The sequence below is a fragment of the Equus asinus genome, chromosome 7, assembly GCF_041296235.1.
Source record: "Equus asinus isolate D_3611 breed Donkey chromosome 7, EquAss-T2T_v2, whole genome shotgun sequence".
Classification (NCBI taxonomy): domain Eukaryota; kingdom Metazoa; phylum Chordata; class Mammalia; order Perissodactyla; family Equidae; genus Equus; species Equus asinus.
Genome location: NC_091796.1, coordinates 78,436,284 through 78,442,088, shown reverse-complemented (window position 1 = coordinate 78,442,088; position 5,805 = coordinate 78,436,284).

The window sequence follows — 5,805 nt, the reverse complement described above, 5'->3', positions numbered from 1 at the left end:
ACAAAAGCTGCCCGTCTCTCAGGATTAACCCCTGGCTCTGCAGGACCACCCAGATTCCCAGCCCAGGGCTTCCCATTGGCTGCCTCCTCTCTGAGAGGACACTTCTGTTCCAGGGAACGCTGGACTGGCAGAGCATGGGGAAGGGCAAGGCAATATGAAGGTCAAGTGACTGCCAGCCTAGAAGTGGTTGGAGGCAGCGAGAAAAGGCCTGGTTGCTTTGCAAAGTCCTTAGGATGAGAAGCTCTAACCCTCAGGCCCTGCTACTTTAAACTAGCCAGCCTTTCAGAAAGGAAGAATTCTTGAATTCTTGGGAGACTGCCAGTTACCAAGCAGCTGAGTCAATCTCTTGGGAACCCATAATAGAAAAGATCTGAGTGGAGATTCTTGGGGCCTAGAACATGGAGGAGCTCAACATATTTGTGGAAGGGAGGAAGGAAGGGAGGGAGGGATGAAGGAAGAAAACTCAATAAAAATAATTTACATGTTTACTATGATTATTTACATATTTACATATACATATTTACATATGCTAGAAAGAAGACTGGCCTTGAACTCAAATTCCTGAACCTCCACTTAGAAGCTGTGTGACCTTGGGCAAGTCCCTTAACCTCTGTGGGTTTCACTTTTCTGTAAAACAGGAAGAGGGATGTTGTGAAGACAAAAAAGGGAAATCAACGTGCAAGCTCACGGTAGATAACAGAATCTTAATATATGATGGTTGAAGTGGAGATTTTTGTTTCATATCTTAAAGGAGAAAACAACTGGGAGATTCAACACCAAAAATGCAGAATCTCGGCAGTGCCACAAAGCCCTCCCTTTTGTCTGGAGCCTCCGCTGACTTTCTCAGAGGGATTAGCTGGCCCCACTCAGAGTGTGCTGCCATCTGCTGGGAAGAAGGAGAAAGTGACACCAAAGCATTCCTTAACCATCAAGAGGAGCGGCCTGAACTTCCCCTCAGCCGTGGCTCTCTCATCCTTTACTACCACAGGCCGGGCCCTCCCCACTGGCCAACAGAAAAATTAGATTTCAACCAGTCTTTCCTTTTCTTTTTCTTTTTTCGTGTGTTGAGGAAGATTTGCCCTGAGCTAACATCTGTGCCAATCTTCCTCTATTTTAAATGTGGGTTTCCAACACAGCATGGCTGACAAGAGACGTAGGTTTACACCTGGGATCCGAATCCATGAACCCAGGCCACCGAAGCAGAGCACACCAAACTTAACCACTACACCACAGGGCCAGCCCCCAACCAATTTTTCTTTTTAAAAGTAAGTGATAGGATATTACTATATTCAGTCTTAAAAAGGAAGGAAATTCAGAAGTAGGCCCCTGCTCGCCCACTGCCCAGGATCCGCAAGCTGCGCACCCACGAGCTCCACCATCCCATTAGAAGAAAAGTTGCTGTTCAGTCCACAAAGACGTGTGCCATAAAAGAGTAGGAGACACTCCCAGGGAGTGGCAGTGCCCATTTGGACTTTCACAGTCAGAGATGGCGGCAAAGGATGGAGAAGACCGAAGAAATACATCAGAAACCTAAAAGTAAAAGCACCACTGAGTGTGTTGCTAGCCATCCTTGGTCGCAGGCACTGACGAGTAGGCCAAGCCAGCAGGCAGTATCATCGAAAGCTGCTGAGCCTTGGTCTGCTCATCCAGTATATGCAAGATACTGGCAACATTATCAGCAAGCGATGGCTTGGATGCACAGCCACCAGAACGCCTATAGGAAAGCCGTAGAATCTTATTTCAGTTCCCCATGGTACTTCCCTTCGGCAGCTCTTTCCCAAAGCTCTCATGCTAAGGAGGGTGGATCTCCTCAGTCCTTCTATGACCATCATTCAGCATCCCAGGGCTCCGGATGCAATTATTCACATTCTAGAAGGTCTGGGCAGCATCCGCATGACAGCACAAGAGAAGACCAAACTTGGTCCGCAGAGGAGGAGGTGGAGACCGAGTCAGATGGGGGTGTGGAATGCGACGTGAGCAACATGGAGATCATGGAGGAGCTCCGCCAGTACTTCGCAGAGACCGAGAGGCACAGGGAAGAGCGCCGTAAGTTTGGGCCTCTGTCTCTGCGTGCTTCCTTTCCTTGCCCCGCCTTCCACGTTGTTTTCTTCCCTAATCTCTAACATTATTTTAGAACTCCTCAGCAATGTTCCAGATCCAATCGTAAGACTGGAAAAGATATGGTGATATTGCACCTCAATTATATTGGTTTCCAGAGTAGTTTTAATACAGGACTTATTTTTAGTTCTAGAACAAAGCTTATCCTAATACTGCCTCTGCCATTTACTGAAGGTTAGACACCACCAGATGGGGTGTGTGCATGCGTGCATGAGTTCCCTAATCTACACAGCAGTCCCTCGAGGTATTAAATCCATTTTACAGATGTGGAAAGTGAACCTTCAGAAAGTGAATTGACTGGTTCCGTGGTACACAACTAGTAATTTCCTCTTAGGGTTCAAACCAAAGTCTGTCTGACTCCAATTCCTGTGCTTGTTCCTCTAGCACAAACTCAGGGATTAGGTTTTGTCCCTAAGACTGCTAGGTTCCTAAAATCCTGCTGCCAGCTCACCGGTCCACAGCTCGGAGACTGCACGGCGCTCTAGAGCTACCAGATCGTGAATATCAAGCTCCCTTCTGAGTAGAGAGCCCGGCGAACCTAAACAGAATAACAAAATGCCTGGTATTCAAACCTTTCCAGTTCGATCCCGCATTGAAACTCTGTCCCCGGACGTAGAGAATTGTGAGAATGGTCTTCTGTCTGCAGTGGGAAAGCAGTTTTCTTCTTGTACTGTCTTACTAACTTGCTATGAAGAACTAGAACTGCTTTGTGTGCTCTCCTTGCTATTAAGATTCACCAGCCCCTTTACACTGTCAGAGTCTCTAACAGATATGCCTTTCTCCTTCTTACAACCAGTATCCAGTCTCCATGCTGTTTTTATTGAGCTCTAATTATATGATATTTTACCTAGAATTTTCTAATAAACAGAACATAGACTCCTGGGGAAAAAAAAAAAAAAAAAAGGAAGGAAATTCTGACATAGGCTACAACATGGATGAGACTTGGGGACATTCCGCTCAGTAAAATAAGCCAGTCACTAAAAAGACAAATGTTGCATGATACCACATTTATGAGTTATCTAAAATAGGCAAATTCACAGAGATGGAAGGTAGAACGGGGGTTGCCAGGGGCTGGGAGGAGCAGTTTAACGGGTGTAGAGCTTCAGTTTTGCAGGATGGGGAGTTCTGGAGACTGGCTGCACAGCAATGCGAACATACTCAACACTGCTGAACTCTGCACTCAAAAATGGTGACTTTTATATTGTGCACACTTTACCACAATGAAAAAACAACAGTAAGTGATAGGGTAATAAGCACACGATAAGTGCTTGACTTCATGCAATAGAATCACAATAAATATGTGTTGAATGAAGATGGAAAGAAGTGGTGCTGACCGATGGTCTCAGACGCCAGGGTGGACATGAGAATGGACGTCTCTGCTTCCCCAGGAAAGCCTTCCAAGCGGCCATAATTAGTCGCAGTTATCTTTTCCTTACAGTGATAAACTCAGTTATTTCTCCTGTTCTCATCTCAAAACTAAAATTTTCCCTTTTCATCCCATGTGACAACGGCATGGCACCGAGTTCAAACTGAGCCCGAATGTTCTCCCTGGGAACTGTGTCTTCTCCATCAGCACTGGCAGCCGCAGCCACATTTCTGTTGATTCCAGGGCCACGAGTTCCACACAGAACTTCAGAACTGCACAGGCTTTGAGCAGCCTCCTGAGAGCCTCATAAGAGATGTATCTCCTACCTAGTAAAAAAATATATAAAACATTTTAAATAGTGACTTTCCAAAAGCCACAGAGCTGGTCAGCAGCAAAGCTGAGGCCTGTGCTTTCCCCTTAGGGCCCCCTCTCTGACCCCGGGCAGCAGCAGGAGGGCGTGGGGCCACCTCCTCCCCTGAGCTTCTTGTCGACAGGTCCCTGCTCTGCTGGAGGAAAGGCTCTCCTTGTGGTCAGCGACCCTCAAGGCCCGGCAGCCATAGTTTCTGCCAGGACAGAAGGGCAGGTTGAGTCTGTTCACTGCAGGACTCCCTGGCCCGAGGCAGGTGTCAGAGCCTGCAGGGGAAGCACAGCAGGGCGCAAAGAGAGCACGAGTCCCAAAGGCACCATCACCGGCAGCCGGCTCTGCCACTGCCCGGAAACTCCCAGAACCCCCAAGGCGCAGCCTTCTGCTCACCCCAACTTCCTCACCTCATCATTGAGTCTCACCCAGAGGCAAACCAGAGGGACACAGAGAGCCAAACCGTATTTAAACATTGGATGACAGCTGCAGGTAGAATTCACCACAAGGGGGTTTAGTTTAGTGAGACCCCCAACCCCCAGGATTCCTGGGCTTGGAGTGCTTCCGACACTTCCACTGGAGGCCTTTACCCAACAGGGTGGAGAGGGAAGTTGTTTCTGGGTCAGAGGAGCTGGTAGCCATGAGTGGAAGCCCAAGTCTGGGGAGGGGAAGGGGAGATGGGGTGTGCAAGGAGTCAGAACGGAACCTGGAACACTGCACCCATCCACACCCACTTAGAAGTTTGGACAACCAGTTTCTCCCAGTTGCTTTGGATGCTGGGAGCGGGTCTGTTTTTAAGCAGCAAAAACAACCCCTGGATCCAATCCCAAAGCCTTGCTAAGCACACGACTTCACCCTTGCTCACCAGGGGGTGAGATAAGAGAAGTCAGCAGCTTCCCCCTGAGTCAAAGCCACCGGGGTTCTGACTTTTGGGAGCCCTTGAGGAGCCCTTGCAGTGGCCTAGAGTCTCAGTAGCTTCACCCTGGCTGTCGCAGAAGCACAAGGTTCCCAAGGGGCTGCTGGCCTTTATCTGAGGGCTCCAGAGCGCTCCTTTGTCTGGTGGGTTTAATAACTACCTTCCAGTCATGCCGAATCTGACCCCCCTGGGCTGGCTCCCTGAGACTTGAGTGAGTTTCTGTTCCTCCATCATCATCATCATTCCTTGTGGACTCTGAATTTCACTCGGACACCTGCTGTCTAGCATGCGGAGCCAGGTGGGATAGGATGAGTGGGGGGCAAGAATTACATCCCCCAGAGACAAATACAGGCAGTGGCTCCTTCCCAGGGGCTGGGAGCTTGGGAGTGGGTCAGAACCCGAGTGTTTCACAGATCTCGTGCTTCATCCATTAGCATGTCATTGGGGAAAAGCATTTCAACCCGGATGACCACGGAACTATCATCCAAACTGGGACACTTACGACAGCAAAAGGGGGAGCCATTAATAATGTTGCTGAGAACCAGCACAAACCAGGACAGTCCTGGGCATGATATAGATCATCCATCCCATGAGGAAACAAACAAACCAAATAGGAGGGGAATCCAGTCATTACCACTTCTCGCCCTCCCTTCTATGATTATGAAACAAAAGCATAAACCTCTCCTCATCAGGGCAGGTCAAACTGTCAATTTCCGGTGGGGATGCTGACATTAAATGGCCATAAAACCAGGCATCCTTTGTCTCCCTGAGGATATTCCAGTCGGCTCTGTCCCTTGGGTCAGCGCTCAAATCAGAAGAAAATCCAGCTGATAGTCCTTGTCACATGGGGACAGCGAGGACCTCAGGGCCAGAACAGATTTTTCAGTTAATTATTAAGAAGCCGCTCCCAGGAGGGGCAGCAGCGGGGAGCGCTTCCTGGTGTGTAGAGAAAGGCAGGCGCACGTGAGAATACAGGCGGGCAATTCTGTAATTCCACGTTTTGCCTGCAGAGGGCAACATCTCTCTAGCAATGACCACACCACAAGC